This window comes from Crotalus tigris, unplaced genomic scaffold, assembly GCF_016545835.1.
Source record: "Crotalus tigris isolate CLP2741 ecotype Arizona unplaced genomic scaffold, ASM1654583v1 scf7180000017782.1332974, whole genome shotgun sequence".
NCBI lineage: Eukaryota > Metazoa > Chordata > Lepidosauria > Squamata > Viperidae > Crotalus > Crotalus tigris.
Window position 1 is genome coordinate 922149 of NW_024096632.1, and position 18346 is coordinate 940494.

Below are 18346 nucleotides of genomic sequence, written 5' to 3' on the forward strand. Positions count from 1 at the left end.
CAAAACATACTTAAATTATTAATATATTTACAGATTGACTAAAGCATTCATATATCATGTTGTGTATTGGTTATGTAATTATATAATATAGGCTGATGAAATATGGGCATGGAAAGTAGTCATAGAATTTTATTTTATTATAAAATTTTCCTGTTCCGCACACTACATCTCAATCAGCACACAAGACTTGATTAAAGCTTCCCAGAGACCCTGTAATTGCTTCCAGCTTGCTAGTAACAACCTGGGTTTCTTAATCAAACAACAGGATACCTTTTCCCTCAAGCAACCTAATCATGACAAAGGAAAAATACTTTCAGCATTCCACTCAAATAGGAATTAGAATGCAAATTTAATTTCTGTGAAACCAAAGAAAGTGATGGTCTCTTCCATCTCTTTGAAGAATATTCTGGAAAGGTGGCTTATTTATTGATATAGAAAATGTGGGTAAACAAAATTATCTTGACAGATTCAAATCTCTGGTTCCAGATGAATGTGCTCCACAGAATTTATTACAGAATTTGGATGACAAGGACAGTCCTATTAAAAAGTCCATTCTTCTCTGCCACTATTGCCCAAGGCTACTAGAATTATGTCATCTATTGTTTTTGAAGATTGCATTTCTCTTACAAGCAAAAACACTGAATAAAACATCTACTTTACAGTGTAAGTAAGCAGCATTTCATGTTCATCTGTATAGAAATAAGAGTTATGTAGTGCTAGCTTGTCAGAATTGGGCTGACAATTTGGAGAACTTAATGCAGGATCTTATAGCTCAGTGGTGGTGAACCTATGGCACACATGCCAGAGGCAATACTCAGAGCCCTCTCTGTGGGCATGCGCGCCATGCCCCGGAGATGGCAACTGTCTCTCTTCAACCAGCCGCCCACTAACTCACAGAGGTCCCACATGGCCAGATGCATCCCAGCATGGCTGATTTCCCCCCCCCGTCCCATCCCTCCTGGCCTCACATGCTCTCCTTTTCCACTGCATCACCTCCTCAGTTGTCGGCTGGCCATCCAGCTCAAAGGCAGCTTCTCTGAACTGTTGGCGGCAGACTGCAGAGCCCCAGAGTGTGCTGGTCGAGGGGCCAGCAGGCTGTGGCTGCTGACGGACACTGTCGGCCCCCATGTGCTTGCTGGCCTCTAGGTGCAGGGGCCGATGGTGTCAGGCAGCAGCCGCCTCGGCCCCTGTCTTGCCTTGCCCTGCGACAAGGGCACCTCTGCCCTGCCTCGCCTTGCCTCGCCTCACCCTGCAGGACGAGCCTCCTGTCCACTGCCCCATCTGCCAGAGACCTCCTGGATCTCACCCAACTCTGCCCAACCCCCACAGGCATACCTCCCCAAGAGCAACATTGAGGTGACCATGCCCATCTTGGCCACACCCACCCAGTCTGCCATGACTATCACAGCCATGCCCACCCAGTGGGCCATGCCCACCTGGCACCCGGCGATAAATAAGTGGGTTTTGCGTTGCAGTTTGGGCCATCGGTCTCTAAAAGGTTCGCCATCACTGTTATAGCTGCCTTAATCACTGGTAATTTGTTGATAATATTCTATAGACAGTCCTAAAATATGAAACCATTTTCAGACTTTAAATATATAAGGATTACATTGAAGTAATTAAAACTGCAGCGATTAAAACTGAAACTCAACACATTAGATGATTTAGTGTATTATGTACACATATTTTCTATAACACTGCCTACATGATAGCAGTGTTTCTTGAGGATAGAGAAGGACGTCTTGACAGTAAGTTAGCACTTGTTGTGCCAAACTCCCATATTCTCTGAAGTTAAAGAGTCCTCAATGAATTCAGTTGGGATAGGAGAAGTTAGTTTCTTCAAAAAACTGCAGAAGCATAAATATTATACAGTATACCCATGTTACCCTATTTCTTGTAAATTATTGATATTGACCACTTCTGGGGAGCTGATGTCTATATATAGTATTTTTGTTTGCATTTGTTTTTGTCAATGTAACAGTGTACATACTTGGCAGAATTCATGTTTCATTAATCAAAATAACCTTTTATGTATCAGATCTTGTGAGAAAATCAGAAACTCTACCTATGAAGGTGAAATGTCAAAGCTATCACTGATTCCCTGTCAACAGTTTTCATTCTATCCATTTCACTTGGTTAATTAAATGTGAAACTTAAGGCCTCAAGTACCTTAAAAAGAGTTATATATCAGGGGGTGTGATGACTCAGTGGTTAAACACACTGAACTTGTCAGCAAGAAAGCTGATAGCCCAGGTTCAAGACCTGAGTGCCACGCAATGGAATGAGTTCCCGTTACTTGTCCCAGCTCCTGCCCACCTAGCAGTTTGAAAGCATGCAAATGCAAGTATATAAATAGGTACCACTTCGGTGGGAAGGTAACAGTATTCCATGTGCCTCGGCATATAACCATGCTGGCCACATGACCACAGAAATGTCTTCAGACCACACTGGCTCCGTCAGCTAAGAAATGGAGATGAGCACTGCCCTTTAGAGTTGGACATGACTCTAAGTAGAATACGTGCAAGAAATAAATATTTCAAAGTTAGATTTATTCTTACAAGTTCTTGGTTGTAAAATTCAGAATATAAGCTACATAATAAAACCTCAGTTTCCTGTACCTAGGGGTGGCTTCCATTATAACCAAAGAAATCAGGAATACCAAAATTTTTCTTTATTTTGGTAAGGTAAAATGACAAGTTCTTGAAAGAGTCTTCCTCTGCCCTAACGTATACCAAGCAATACCAAGCAGGATTATTCTGAGGTTCTTTCTTACACTTTCCTCTTTTAGCAGACTGTTAAATCTTTTCTGAAAGTTCCTTCTGAATGGTTTGCTCATTTGTTCCTTATTCTCAATGCCTAATCTGTCTTCTTTCACAATACAGGCGAGTGCTTACTTGATGACTGGCAACTTAATCCGGGCACTCCCCAAGGCAGAATAGTACATTTTGTAAGATGAGAAAAGTTAATGTTTGGCCTAAATTTAATACGTTGCAATAGTTTGACTAGAGTTGTGTTGTGAGATTTTAAAAGCGGTGGAAAATATGACTACAGATGTACTACAATGAGGAGGGAGCACATGAGCTCAATCCTTGCAATAATAAACTGTTGAGTCCGTGGCGGGAAAACAGACACGAGAAGCAGCTGGAGTTCTCAGTTTCTTTTATTCAGCGTTCAGCTTACAGGAAGATGGCTTCAGCCTCGCCCAAACGCCTCGCAGCCTCTTATATAGGCAACTCCCGGGTAAATGGGTTACTTTTCCCGCGCCAGCACCCGCGCATGCGCACGGCGCTGGCGACAGCCTGTCTGGTCCCGGGCAGCTTTGCACCTGCCCGGGACTGCCTGCAAACGCCCGAGCCGTTTGCAAAGGCTCGGGACATAACACCCCTTTCCCCCGGGCTAAAACTACTACCAACATACAACATTTATTTTATATGACATTTTGCTCCCCAGTGCTCCCACTGATTACTGGCTTTTGCCTTGCCAGCAATGTTATGTAATCTTCTAGATACTTAGGAGATTTCTTTGCTCTCTGTGACCTTCTTAGCTCTGGGTTACTGGCATAAGTCCCCTGACTGGAGGGAGGCGTGAGCCTGTTCTCTCTATTGTGCCCTGGTGTCTTCCAAGGACTGTGCCCCGATGCCTGGCCTGCTTGCTTGCCCACCGGGCTCGTCAGGCCAGGGCTTCTGTTGCTTTGTGACCTGGTTGTCCTACCTAGCTGTAGACCCTCAGGCCCCTTGAAGTGATAGCCACTGCTGGGCATCTCTGTAGAACCTCCTAGGTCAGTCCAAGACCTGTCAGGAGGCTGTCCATTCCCTGAACCCCATTCTGTGCTCGGGCTCGTGTGGGTTTCTGTACTTTCCCAAAACTCAGGTGTTCCCTGATTTGTGCTAGGGTTGTTGTAGTCGGGACTTGGTTCCTCGACTAGCTCTGTGTATGTTTGACCCCCTGTAGGATTTGGGGTAAGGTCAGGCCAACCTTGGGAATTGTGTGCCAGCTCTCTTGCGGGGAATGATTTGTTGGGATGCCCCCGGGTATCCTCCGTTACTGGAGTGCTGTGTGATGTGTGTGGAAAGTGAGTATGCCCCCGGGGTGACTCCCTGGCTGGAGTAGGCGTGAGTGCCTGTTGTGTGGGTAAGCTCCATGACTTTCTTTTCGGAGCAATTGCAGAACCCTGAGATGGGCCGTTTGTGGCTCCCTCAGTGGAGGTGGGCAGTAGCTCTTGCCCTTCCCTTTGCTCCAAAGGGTCCCCCTCCCCCCCTGGAAAAGACCCAGGAGTCTCATCAGAAAAGTCTCGCCTAGAGCGAAGTTGGTCGATGTGCCGACGCAGGACACGACCGTTGTCCAGGGCAACCTCGTAGGAGAGAGGACCTGTGATCCTGGACACAGAAGCGGGGACCCATGTATGACCAGGCCCGTAATTGCGAGCCCAAACCGGGGCACCCACAAGTAGTTGTCTAGGTGCCCTAGGATGTGAGGTAGATGAAGGCAGTCTGTCCGGATGCAACCGGTCAAGTCTAGTAGTAAGTTGGCGCCCCCAACGAAGTTCAGCTGGACTTCTCCCTGTAGAAGTGGACGGTGTGGTGCGATAAGAAAGGAGAAAGTCAGCCAACCTGTGATGCCAGTCCCCGTAGGTGAGTCTCTTCAAGGCGTCCTTTGCGATGCGCACCATGCGTTCAGCCATACCGTTGGTGGACGGGTGAAAAGGCGCAGACGTGGCATGACGAATCAGGTTTGCCTGTAAGAAAGCTTGGAATTCGGAGGAGGTGAATTGAGGGCCGTTGTCGGACACAATGACATCTGGCAGCCCGTGTGCAGCAAAAATCCCCCTCAGTACCTGAATAGTCTTTGCAGTGGTGGTGGATGAGACAGGCACAACCTCAAGCCATTTTGAATGGCTGTCAACAAGGACCAAGAAGAACTGGCCCTGAAAGGGCCCAGCGTAGTCAATGTGCACCCTAGACCATGGGGACTGTGTTTCCTCCCATCTATGCACAGGAGCTTGGGGCATCTCTGGGCGAGATCGTTGGCACAGGTGGCATGCGTGTACCTTAGCCTCAATATCTTTATCTAAAGCAGGCCACCACAAGTGGCTGCGTGCAAGAGCCTTCATACGAACAATGCCAGGATGACCCTCGTGGAGGGATTCTAAGACCCTAGTCCTCATTGAGGTGGGAATGACAACTCTGTTTCCCAAAGCAGACAACCCTGAGAAAGGGACAGTTCGTTCCTTTTGGACCAGAAACTCTGAAACTCAGGACTAGGGCAGTGCTCAGGCCACCCGGACAGGACCCAGGAGCGGACACGTGAAAGTGTGTGATCTGTACCTGTTTCAGCGGTAACATCCCTGGCACTAAGAGGGAGCTCGGGCAAGGCTTGGATTGATAGAATGTTGACAGCTGGCGCGGGGTCAGCTTCTACTACTGGCAGAGGCAACCTACTGAGGCCATCAGCATGGCCCATTTCTTTCCCAGGCTTGTGGAGTAATGAAAAATCATATGCAGACAAAAAAATAGACCACCTAAGCATTCTAGGGGAAATGATGTGGGGAGTCTGCTTACGTGTGGTAAACAGTCCCAGCAGAGGCTTATGGTCAGTGAAGACCGTGAAATGCCTGCCATATAGAAAATCGTGGAATTTTTTAATTCCAGCAACAACAGCCAGAGCCTCCCTGTCTATCTGAGCGTAGTTGCGCTCGGCAGAAGACAGTGTTCTGGAGTAGTATGCAATAGGAACCTGAGTTCCATCAGACCTGAGGTGACTCAGGACAGCTCCAACCCGTAGGGGGACGCATCACAATTGCGATGCACGACAGGAAGGGACTTCGTTGAAAGTGCAAGTACACTGTTAGAAGTGGATCAAGGCCTTGACTTCTTAAGCAAGCCTCATGTGCTTGTGACCACAGCCTACACAGCATTTTTGTCTGGTATCCATGTGAAGAGGCTCAGCTACACTAGCTTTATGTGGAAGAAAAGAATTGTAGAAATTCAGGAGGCCTAAGAAGGCCTGAAGTTCGGCCTTGGACTTTGGCCTGGGTGCTTCTAAAATCGCAGTTAGTTTGGATTCAGCAGGATGAATCCCAGCAGCATCAATTTTGAATCCCAAAAATTCAGTAGAAGGCACCCCAATCTTGCATTTGTCTTTTCTGAGCTTGAGGCCTGATTTCCTGAATCTTAACAGGACAGCCCTAAGCCTTTCAGCTAGAATATGTGTGTGGAGTCTCCTGCAATCAAGACATCGTCAAAATAGGGGCAGACCCCTGGTATACCTCGTAGTGTGTTTTCCATTACGCTTTGGAAAATCCCAGGAGCGACATTCACTCCAAACTGTAGCCTTTTTACCTTAAAGGCTTCCCTGTGGGTCAAAGGCTCCCTCTGTGGTCACAATGGTCTGAGCTATGGCAGCATCATCATCAACAGGCAGCTGTTGATATGCTTGAGCTAGGTCAAGCTTTGCAAAAACACGCTCCCCCTTGAGAGAGGCCAGGATGACCACAGGAACAGGATAGGCATGTGCTGCAATGCCTTATTGAGTGTGCATTTGTAATCAGCACAAATGCGAATGTCCCCATTTGCCTTTAGAGGCGTGACAATGGGGGTCTCCCACGGGCTGGAATCAACAGGTTCTAGGATTCCCTGTTGGATTAGTTTGTCTAGTTCAGTGTCAATCTTACTTTTTAAAGCAAAAGGGACCCTTCTTGCTTTAATCCTAATGGGAGTGACAGTGGGTCTAGCTTTAAGGACACAGGTGGTCCTTTGAATGTGCCCAGCTGGGGGCTGAAAACATCTGCAAATTCTTTGCAGACTTCCTGTAGGTCGAGTGTTTGTAAGCTGTTGAGTCCTGTGACGTGTATCCCCAGGGCCTCAAACCAATCGAGTCCTATGAGACTCGTTCGTTCACCCCCTACTACTAATAAGTCTAGTGGACCTTCAAAACTCTTGTATTGCACGTTAAGGGTGGCCTCCCCCTTAACACACACTCTTGAGTTCTTGAAAATCTGTTAATACAATATCAGAAGGCCTTAACTTGGCCTTAGTCCCACTACTGGAACAAATCTTCCTAAATGTATGCAATGAAATAATGGAAAGGGCAGACCCTGTGTCTAGTTCCATAGATAATGGAACCCCTTGTAGCTTCACGTTGAGTGACAGCTTTTTCTTCATGGGCTTGTGTGTGCCTGTTCTACAGATGCTTCTTCGCGAAGCGCAAAAAACCTACCCTATTCTGGCTGGGGAATCTGGTACCCTTCAGGCGTTCTTCTTGGGGTTGTGCCTTTCGTCGGCCCAGACACACAGCTGCAATGTGCCCTTGTTTGCCGCATGCCCGGCAGGTAGCGGAGCGGAACTTGCAGTCGGTTCTCCTGTGGCGACCTCCACAGCCGATGCACTTGAGCGGAGCCGAAGAGCTTCCCTTCTGGTTCTCTTCCTTCGCGGGGTGTAGACGGTCGACTTCCTCGTCCGGATCCTCCTCGGAGTTTCGTCGGACGTCTTCCTGGTGCACGGACGCACCCTCTGCACTGCTTCTGATCGGCCGCATGTTTTGACGGCGCCGCCTGCTGCTTCTTCTGCGGTGACTTCCCTTAAGGCGTCTTGGAAGGATAATTCTTCCTTAGCGAAAAGTCTCTGTTGTAGCTCTCGATGCCTTAACCCGCACACGAATCGGTCCCTCAGTCGTTCCTCGAGGTCCTTGAACTCGCAGGGCTTGGCGGCCTTCCGTAACGCGGCGATGTAATTCCTTGGCTGACTCCCGGGACGTTGATCCCTCTGTTCGAAGATGTGGCGCCATGAGATAACGACACCTTGGGTGGAAGTGCTCCTTCAGCAGCTTCTTCAGTCTGCGTAGCTTTACAGGACTCTACTGGAACAGGTGCTGCAAGGTTTTCTGCGATTTCGAAGGCGTCTTGGCCGCAAACGCAAAGCAGGGTGGCAGCCTTCAAGCTATCTTCCGTCACTTGGTTTGCCTTGAAGTAGTTCTCCATTCTGGATACGTAGGACTCCCACCGCTCTGGATGTGAGACGTCGAATTCTGAAAGCCTTCCAATTTTCGCCATCTTCGGATCTTCAGGAGATGGGTCTATCAGCCAGCCTACCCCCGAATGCGCACCGGAATGGCGGGCAGCTGCCGAGTCGACGCCGTTCCTCTTCCGCCGCTCAGGACTCCTTGGGTAAGCTTACACTTCTTCCTTTCTAGGTAGTGCAAGGCATCCCATCCTCGTCGCCAGTGTTGAGTCCGTGGCGGGAAAACAGACACGAGAAGCAGCTGGAGTTCTCAGTTTCTTTTATTCAGCGTTCAGCTTACAGGAAGATGGCTTCAGCCTCGCCCAAACGCCTCGCAGCCTCTTATATAGGCAACTCCCGGGTAAATGGGTGGTTACTTTTCAGCGCGCCCGCGCATGCGCGCATGCGCACGGCGCTGGCGACAGCCTGTCTGGTCCCGGGCAGCTTTGCACCTGCCCGGGACTGCCTGCAAACGCCCGAGCCGTTTGCAAAGGCTCGGGACATAACATAAACCATAGCTTATTATTGAATCAATGTATGCCTCTCTGCAGTAATAAACACCTGATGAGCCATAAGTAATATTAGACAACTTGTGACTAGGGTCATGACATTTCTTTACCAAAACAAAGAAAAAGAATGATCATGGTCAAAAGAACAGTGGGAGTGAGAGCAATCTCTGACTTCCTGCTTTCCCGTTGATTTTCCTTGTAGGAAGCTGGAAGGGAGTGTTGTACATGTGGCAGGGCAGCAGCACTGAAGCAGCCACAAATTTGCCAAATTTCAATCCCACAGGACTCATGGGTCCTGGATTTTGGAAGCATTCTATAAATTAGTCCATTTGATTGGGCACATTGATTCAAAAATTGTTGCCCAGTGATGCATCATTTTGCCCAATTGAATATTACCAGCAATCAAACAGACACAAGAATTTTAGTAATATATAGATGCCAGTCATATTCTAGAACTGAGATAAGTGACCTGAGGGCTGAAGAGATAATTTAACCCACCATAATGGTTAGATGTTCTCTAAATGGGAAACTAGCAGGAATTCAGGGAGGGAGGGAGGGATAGAAAGAAGGAAGGGGGGAAAGAAGAAAGTATAGGAGGGAGGAAAGGAGGGAGAAAGGCAGGCAGGAAATTTTCTGATGCTCTCTGTTAGCTTCTCACAAGGAAATTCAATGAGGAAGCCAATAGGAAGTCAGAAATTGTTCCCATTCCCATTGCTTTTTTATCCACCTGAGGCCATTCTTTTTTTTTTTCCTTAGATAAGGAAATATCTCTAAAATGATGAGCCAACAGGGCATGGGTTGTCTAGTATAGTTAGTAAACAAATAATTAAAAAATTGATGTGATTTGTTGTGAACAAAATTAGCCTAACATATAATTAAAAAAACAGGAATGAATATACTCTACTTTGAAAAGTAAATCTAAAATTTAGACATTCAGAAAATGCTTTACAGAAATCAGAATTTTCACTGTAATTTCTGGGGAACAAAGAGTAAAGCTGAGAGGGACAAGGCAATTAATGGCTCTTGGTTAAAATATAGTGGGAATGTCAGATTTTATGTCTGCTGGCCTTGAAAGCTCACCTTAAAGTGCATACCACTATAAAAAATAGAAAGAGCTTACAAAATAATTTCAGTTGGTAGAATTGCAATTTTTGGAACAATTGTTTATTATTTAAAATCAATACCTACAACGAGAAATGGTTATGAGAGGAAAGGGACAAAATAAATATATAGAAATCCCTTCAAGGGAAGTAATCCAAAGAAAAAAAATCTAGGTATGATTATATGCCCTACTTTTCTATTCTGACTGTTAAACTAAATTGCTCTGAGTTGTAAGAGAGACAATAATTATTCTAGATGTGAAAGCCAATAATTAAAAAATCAGCTTTCTCCATAATCTACCCTAAGTTGTTCCCTGCAGTTTTGTTTGGGAACTGTTGTGCTTCCTACAAATGGAAGGAAACAGAGTCTAATTATGTTTCCAATTCTCTTCCTTCTCTTAACTTCATTAATAATGGTAGCTGAATTAGACAAAGACTTTAGCTCTATTTCCACCTTATTTCCCTGTTATTCTTTTCCTTTTCCCCAACCCTAATGTTTCTGACTTAGTGTCTTTCCTAGTCTGACAGTAATGAAGGGAGGATCATTCAATGTTTCATTGAATCCTGACTGCAATACTTACGGTATGTATAGAAAAAAAACCAGGCTGATGTAGTACTATTTGCTGCTTTCATACAAGTTAATCAAAGCACTAACTGCATCAAATAGGAGGTACATTTTATGGGTGTATACAAATTATTTAATAGCAGGTAATTGGCCCATCATATTTACATTTAAATTTCAATTCTCATAAGCATTGTCCAGCACGATCAATTATGTTGAACAATGTTCAACATCTTCTAAAGGGACATGTGTTTTCCATCCCTTGACAGGCTTCTTTGATTTTGTTTTGAGATGCCATGAAAATTGTTATGTCCTGGGCCTGTGATTAACAGAGTAGGTGCAGGAAGCTTAGAGAGACCCGGGCAGACCACGTGGCTGCCCGAGCCAGACAGGCTGTCGCCAGCCTACTGCGCACACGCAAAGCGGGAAAATACGTTGCAATTATTGGCTGATACTGTCCTTGTAAAGGGGTATAAAAGAGATCTGCGCCATCTTGTTGGTGGTTCTGTTGAGGTTTTGTTGAAGCTTAATAAAGTAACAACTGTTATGATTCCTGCCTCGTCTCAATGCCTTACCAATGCACAAAAGAGAACATTAGTGACCAAGGTGGGATCGTGCTGCAAAGAAGAGTAGGCTGACTCACCACAGAAGACCGAAGAGCTGGGAAGTTCGGCATTCTGACTTGTATGACTCTGCCTGCCAGTACGAAAACGCTGGAGGAGAGTTCGGCAAGATTCGTTCTGGAACTCCTTCGCAAGCTGGAGCAGCACAAGGCATTGACGAGGCCACCAAGAAAGAGCGATGGCTAAGATTGGGCATCTGTCCTAATTTGATACAGCGCATCCTGAACATTGGAGTTCATACGTTGCCCAGGTAGAAAACTACTTTCGGGTAAACCAGGTTCAGGAGGACGGGTTCAAAGCTGCAACGTTACTGTGTGTCTGTGGGCAAGAGACATTTGATATTGCAGAGAACCTGGTTGCCCCAGCACCGTTGGAATCCATTGCTTATACTGAACTTAAGAAAATGTTAAGAGAGCATTTTGAACCTAAGCTTTTGGTGATTGCATGGTGTCATGCATTCGAGCAGTGGGACCAACGTCCTGGAGAGTCTGGTGCAGACTTTATTGCTGCTCTATGGCAAGCTGAAGGCCCTGTGAATTCAAAGACTTGGAAGAGTGGCTGCGTGATCAGCTAGTTTGTGGCTTGAGAAGCCGAGAGCTGCAACAGAAGATTTTTGCGAAGGAAGACGTTTCCTTCCAAGATGCACTAAGGGAGATCACGGGCGATGAAGCAGTGGGAGGAGCTGTTAAGGCCTTGCGGCTTTCTAAGAACCCTACAAGTTTGGGCTCCATCCATCAAGAGGTTGCTCGACAGGTATCCGAACTGGATTCTGAAAATGAGGTTGACTGCCTGCAGCAGCCAGCAGACAGAAGGCCCCAAGAGTGAGCTGACAAGGGGTCTGACAAGACAGTTCTATTCCCTCGGTGTTTCGGATGTGGAGGATGCCACAAGCGCTCCGAATGCCATTTTCGCTCTGCTACTTGCTGGGCGTGTGGCTGGCAAGGCCACATAGCTGCCGTCTGTTTGGGTTGCAAGAAAGACCGTCCATTGGAAGAATTGCCTCAGGAAGGTATCAGGGTCCCCAGCCAGAATAGGGTGGGTTTCTGCGCATCCTGCAGGAGCGTTTTCAGAACAGGGGCCCAACGACCATTGAAGAAAAAGCTGCGTATTGATGTCAAATTGCAGGGGGTCCCCTTAACAATGGAACTGGACACGGGTTCAGCTCTGTCAATCATTTCCCAGGAAACCTTCAAGCAGATCTGCTATAGGAGTGGCCAGAGAATTTAACTCAGGCAGTCGGATCTTATCTTAACTGACTTCCAGAATTCCTGAATCAGTATGAAAAGGGAGGCCATGCTCGAAGTGCAGCATAAACAGTTTGGGGGGTTCCTGGACATTGTCGTGGTTGAGGGTGACCACACAAGTCTAATAGGACTTGATTGGTTCAAGGCATTTGGAATTCAAGTGACTGGGCTACACAGCTTGCAAACGACAGGTCTTATGGAAGTTTGCAAGGAGTTTGCTGATGTGTTCAGCCCAGAGCTTGGGTTGTACAAAGGGCCTCCCATTGCTTTGCGGTTAGATCCCTCCATTGCACCGATTAGGATTAAGCCTCATCGGGAGCCTTTTGCACTTAAGCAAAAGATTAATGCCAAGCTGGATAAACTGCTACAGTAAGGTATTTTGGAACCTGTGGATAGCAGTCCATGGGAAACACCCATAGTCACACCTCTCAAGGCCAACGGGGAAGTCCGCATTTGTGCTGACTATAATGCATGCTAAACAAAGCATTACAGCAGCACTCTTATCCGGTGCCTGTGGTAAGCCACATTTTGACCTCACTTAAGGGAGGCCGAGTTTTTGCCAAACTCGATTTGGCTCAGGCCTATCAACAGCTACCGGCTGAGGCTCAGACCATTGTAATGCACTTGGAAGCTTTCAAAGTTGGGAGACTGCAGTTTGGGATTAATGTAGCCCCTGGCATTTTTCAAAGTATGATGGAGCGTATGCTCCGTAACATTCAGGGAGATTGTCCTTACTTTGATGATGTCCTCATTGCAGGGGAATCACCCAAAAACCTAGCTGAGAAGCTTCGGGCTGCTTTGCTGCGGTTCCGCGAAGCAGGGCTGAAGCTTAAGCAAGACAAATGTAAGATTGGAGTAATGTTCACTGAATTTCTGGGTTTTCGCATCGATGCTGAAGTCATCCATCCTGCTGAATCTAAGCTCAAAGTGATTCAGCAGGCCCCAAGCCCCAAGTCGAAGAGCGAGCTTCAAGCCTTCCTTGGGCTTCTAAATTTTTACCATTCTTTCCTCCCTCACAAGGCTGCAGTGGCAGAGCCATTACACTGGCTCTTGGACAAACAAGCTCCATGGAAGTGGACGTAAGTCCACGAAAGGAGTTTTGCAGGTCAAAGCATTGTTATCCTCAAATGTTGTTATTGCTCATTTCAATGAGCAGCTTCCAGTGTGCATAGCCTGCGATGCATCCCCTTATGGGATTGGGGCTGTTTTAAGTCACCTCAAGGCTGATGGAACACAAGTTCCTGTAGCCTACTATTCAAGGACTCTGTCTTCTGCTGAGCGTAATTATGCACAGATAGACAGAGAAGCCTTGGCCATAGTGGCTGGCATAAAAAAGTTCCATGACTTTTTGTATGGGCGCCATTTCACAGTCTTTACAGACCACAAGCCATAGTTGGGTTTGTTTACAACAAACAAGCAAACCCCACACATAATTTCTCCTAGAAGATAACTCAAATAAGCAGGGGATTGTGGTCCAAGATGAAGAACTAGATTTTGACAGGGAGAAGTGTGAATCAGGTATTGCACATCAGTCATGCAAGAATAGAAAGGCTCCCAAAAAGAGAAGCTACCTTCTGGTAGGTGATTCAATTATAAGGGATGTAAATTTAGGAAAGGACACAGAGGCTTTGAAAGAGGTCAGGTGTCTTCCAGGTGCTACTGCCAGTAGGGACAAGAAGCGTATTTCTAAAATAATCAAGAATGGCAGCAAGGACTGTGATGTGGAGGCTATTGTACACCTTGGCACTAATGATCTGTCCCAAAAAGATGTACTCTCTGTGCAGAATGATTTCCAGAGCTTGGGGAAGGAACTTAGCAGAATAGGCTGTAGGCTTACTTTCTCAGAGGTTTTACCAGTGTATAAGGAGCAAAACGGAAAAGGCCAGCGCATAGCACAATTCAATATGTGGCTAAAGGAATGGTGTAAAGGGGAAGGCTTTGGATATATTAGTCACGATGTCAGTAGCTGGTCCAATCAAAAGATGTACAAAAGAGATGGTTTGCATCCATCAAAAAAAGGGACTGAGTTACTCGGCTATAAATTCACAGATTTTCTGGAGGGAAATTTAAACTAAACAGCGGGGACAGGGAGTTAATTGATACGGAACAACCCTGTCCCCGGCAATTTAAAAACTATAGGGCTATCAGTGCATGTAGCATAGATGTGTGTGTGGACAAGAATACCAACCTTGCTATCAATCAAAATGAAGCCTCTAATAGCGAGTGCCACATAAAGTGCACTAACCAAATAGGTGGTAAGACAATAGGGGAACTCAGGCACCACACAGGTTATGTAGAAAGAAAACACAGGGCAACCCACAAAGGACTCAAATGTTTATACACCAATGCACAGAGTATGAACAGCAAACAGGGTGAACTAGAAATTCAGGTTAATGAGGGCAGATACGATATTGTTGCCATTACGGAAACATGGTGGGATGAAACTCACACATGGAACACACAGCTAGAGGGATTTAAATTATTTAAAAGAAACAGACCAAATAAAAGAGGAGGTGGAGTTGCTCTCTATATAAGAAATAACTACATCTCCACAGAAATAGAGTACAACAATGATAAAAACTGTCTTGAATGCATTTGGGTCAATATAAAAGGGGGGGGGAAATGACATTGCCATAGGTGTATACTACAGACCACCCAACCAAACAGAGGAAATAGATGAACTTTTTGCTAGTCAGCTAACTAAGGTATGTAGGAAGCACATCACAATAGTAATGGGGGACTTTAACTACCCTGACATCAACTGGGAGACAAACTCCGCACCAAGTGGAAGATCAAACAGGTTCCTGGCAAACCTAGCAGACAACTTTGTCTCCCAAAAAGTAGAGAAGGGAACTAGGGGATTAGCCATCTTGGATCTAATTCTCACTAACAGAGATGAAATGATAGACGGTGTTGAAGCCATAGGAACCCTGGGAGGAAGTGATCATGCAATATTAGAATTCAACATTATAGAAGCACAACCAATAGAACACAGTCAAACTAGAGTCTTGGACTTCAAGAGAGCTAATTTCAATAAACTTAGAGAGGGCTTGGGAAGGATTCCATGGATGAGAATCCTCAAGGGGAAAACAACTCAAGAAGCTTGGGAAATTTTGAAAAATGAGATAATAAAAGCACAGTCTAGCACAATACCAACAAAGAGGAAAAACAACAGCTCTCAAAAGAACCAGCATGGCTGCATAAAGAACTCTCTGACAAAAATTGAAAGATAAAAAGGACAAGTATAGAAAGTGGAAAGAGGGAACATAACTAAGTCAGAATATCAGCAAATAGCCCGAGCCTGCAAAGATGAAGTGAAGAAAGCCAAGGCTCAAAATGAACTAAGGCTTGCGACCAAAGTCAAAATAACAAAAAAAGCTTCTTTCAACATGTAAAAAACAAGAAAAAAGTGAAGGAAATGATTGGTCCATTAGTGGGTGGAAGTGGCAAGAAGGTGACAAGCAACAGGGAGAAAGCAGAACTATTTAACTCATTTTTTGCATCTGTCTTTACACAAAGGGAAAAAACAGACCAACCTATCAAAAATAGTGCCATAAAAAACAAAAGAACACAAGTTAAGATAGGCAAGAAAATTGTTAGGGAGCACCTGTCCAGCCTACAGGCAAGTGATATTTTTTGCAGATCTTCCAATGCACCATTGTTGCTACTTTGTCATGCCGCTGCTTGTAGTCAGTCTGTGCAATCTTCTTGCAACAGCTTACCAAGTGGTCCACTGTTTCTTCAGCTTCTTTGCATAGGCGGCACTTACTGTCTGTTGCTGTCTTCTCAATTTTGACTTTGTATGCATTTGTCCTTAAGGCTTGGTCTTGTGCAGCCAGAATTAGTCCCTCGGTCTCTTTCTTCAATTTTCCTGCTCTTAGCCATTGCCAGGTTTTATTATTATCTGCTTTCCCAGCTATTTTTTTCATGTATTGGCCATGTAGTGCTTTGTCTTCCCATGCCTCTATTCTGTTCTTCATTTGGTCTTTCTTGTAGGCCAGTTTGGTCTCTCCAGTAGTTAGTTATTATTATTATTATTATTATTATTATTATTATTATTATTATTATTATTCTCAATCATCGCACAGTCAGCCAGATGTTCAGACTGGATTTGGTATTTTGTCTACCTATCGAGTCCTTACCCAGGACCTGGGATAGGCAGATGTGGATGTTTGATGGTATTACAGATATCGTCGCAGGATGGAAGCAGTTCCTAGTAAGGCCGCCTTTTGCAATTGACTAATAGCAATTTGTCAATGCCAATGGTGTTCAAGTGGTGCTCCAGTTGTTTTGGGATTGCACCCAAGGAGCCTATTACTATTGGTACTACCCTTGCTTGCTTTTGCCACAGTCTTTCTATTTCTATTTGTAGGTCTTTGTATTTTGTTATCTTCTCCAGTTCTTTCTCTTCTATTCTGCTATCACCAGGCACTGCCACGTCCACTATCCAGACTTTTTTGTCTTTCTTATCGACAATTGTTAAGTCTGGGGTGTTATGTTGCAGGTGCTTGTCTGTTTGAATTCTGAAGTCCCAGAGCAGTTTAATTTTATCATTTTCTATGACTTTCTCTATTTTATGATCCCACCAGTTTTTGCTTACAGGCAAATGATATTTTTTGCAGATCCTCCAATGCACCATTGTTGCTACTTTGTCATGCCGCTGCTTGTAATCAGTCTGTGCAATCTTCTTGCAACAGCTTACCAAGTGGTCCACTGTTTCTTCAGCTTCTTTGCATAGGCGGCACTTACTGTCTGTTGCTGTCTTCTCAATTTTGACTTTGTATGCATTTGTCCTTAAGGCTTGGTCTTGTGCAGCCAGAATTAATCCCTCGGTCTCTTTCTTCAATTTTCCTGCTCTTAGCCATTGCCAGGTTTTATTATTATCTGCTTTCCCAGCTATTTTTTTAATGTATTGGCCATAGTAGTGCTTTGTCTTCCCATGCCTCTATTCTGTTCTTCATTTGGTCTTTCTTGTAGGCCAGTTTGGTCTCTCCAGTAGTCAGTAAGCCTTCCTGATATACTAATTTCAGTGCATCTTCATCATTGTTCTTCAGATATTCTTCCAAAGCCATTTTTTCTTCTTCAACCATCTGATGTACTTGTAGCATTCCACGCCCACCTATTTGCCTTGGTAGATAAAGTCTATCAATGTCACTGCGTGGATGAAGGGCATGATTCATTGTCATTATTTTTCTGGTCTGCCTATCCATTGCTTTTAGTTCTGCTTGAGTCCAGTCCACTATTTCAGCTGTGTATCTAATGACTGGGATTGCCCAGGTGTTGATTGCCTTTATGGTATTTCCTCCATTGAGTTTGGATTTTAAGATCTTCTTCACTCTCTTGATGTATTCACCTCTAATCTTTTTCTTGACTTCAGTGTGCTTGATGTTGTCAGCTTGAAGGATACCCAAGTATTTGTAGTATCTTCCTCATCCAGACTCTTAATGTTATTTTCGTGGGGCATCTTGATTCCTTCAGTTTTCACTATTTTTCCTTGTTTGATAGTAAGTGTGGCACATTTGTCCAAGCCAAACTCCATTACAATATCTTGGCTATATATACGGACAGTGTTGAGCAGCGATTCTATTTCAGATGATGTTTTTCCATACAGCTTCAGATCATCCATGTAAAGGAGGTGGGATAGTCTGGCAGATGTTTTTGATGTTTGATAGCCATGTCCTGAGTTATTCAGTATTGTTGACAGAGGAAACAGTGCAATAACAAATAGTAATGGTGATAATGAATCTCCTTGAAATATTCCTCTCTTGATATTAACCTCTCCCAGCTTTTCACCATTGATCTGCAACTGTGTCTTCCATTGTGCCATCGATTTTTGCACAAATTTTCTGATGTTTCTACTTACTCCTGTTATTTCTAGGCACTTGATTATCCAGTCATGTGGCAGAGAGTCAAATGCCTTTTTGTAGTCAATCCATGCCACATTCAGGTTGGTCTTCCTTCTCTTGCAGTTTTCCAAGATCATTTTGTCTATTAGGAGTTGATCTTTTGTTCCTCTGCTATTGGGGCGGTTTCCTTTCTGCTCAGGTGGAAAGAGATTGTTTTCAACTAGATGCTGTTGTACTGCATCAGCTACCACACCAGTTAGTAATTTGAAAGTTGTTGGTAAGCAGGTAATTGGCCTGTAGTTACCTGGTGTTGCCCCTTTTGCTGGATTTTTCATTATTAGGTAGGTTTTCCCAGTTGTTAGCCACTTTTCAATTTCTCCTCCTTGTAGTATATTGTTGAACTGCTTGGCAATGAGTGGGTGTATAACAGTTAGATGTTTCAACCAAAACCCATGCAGTTCATCTTCA

At 44.9% G+C, this 18346-nt stretch overlaps 1 protein-coding gene across 9 annotated transcripts in view; it reads right to left on the reverse strand.

Annotated features, from left to right (window-relative positions):
- The window catches only part of GRIP1 (glutamate receptor interacting protein 1), a 562796-nt gene that overhangs the window by 165275 nt on the left and 379175 nt on the right, over positions 1-18346 (reverse strand). The window lies entirely within an intron of this gene.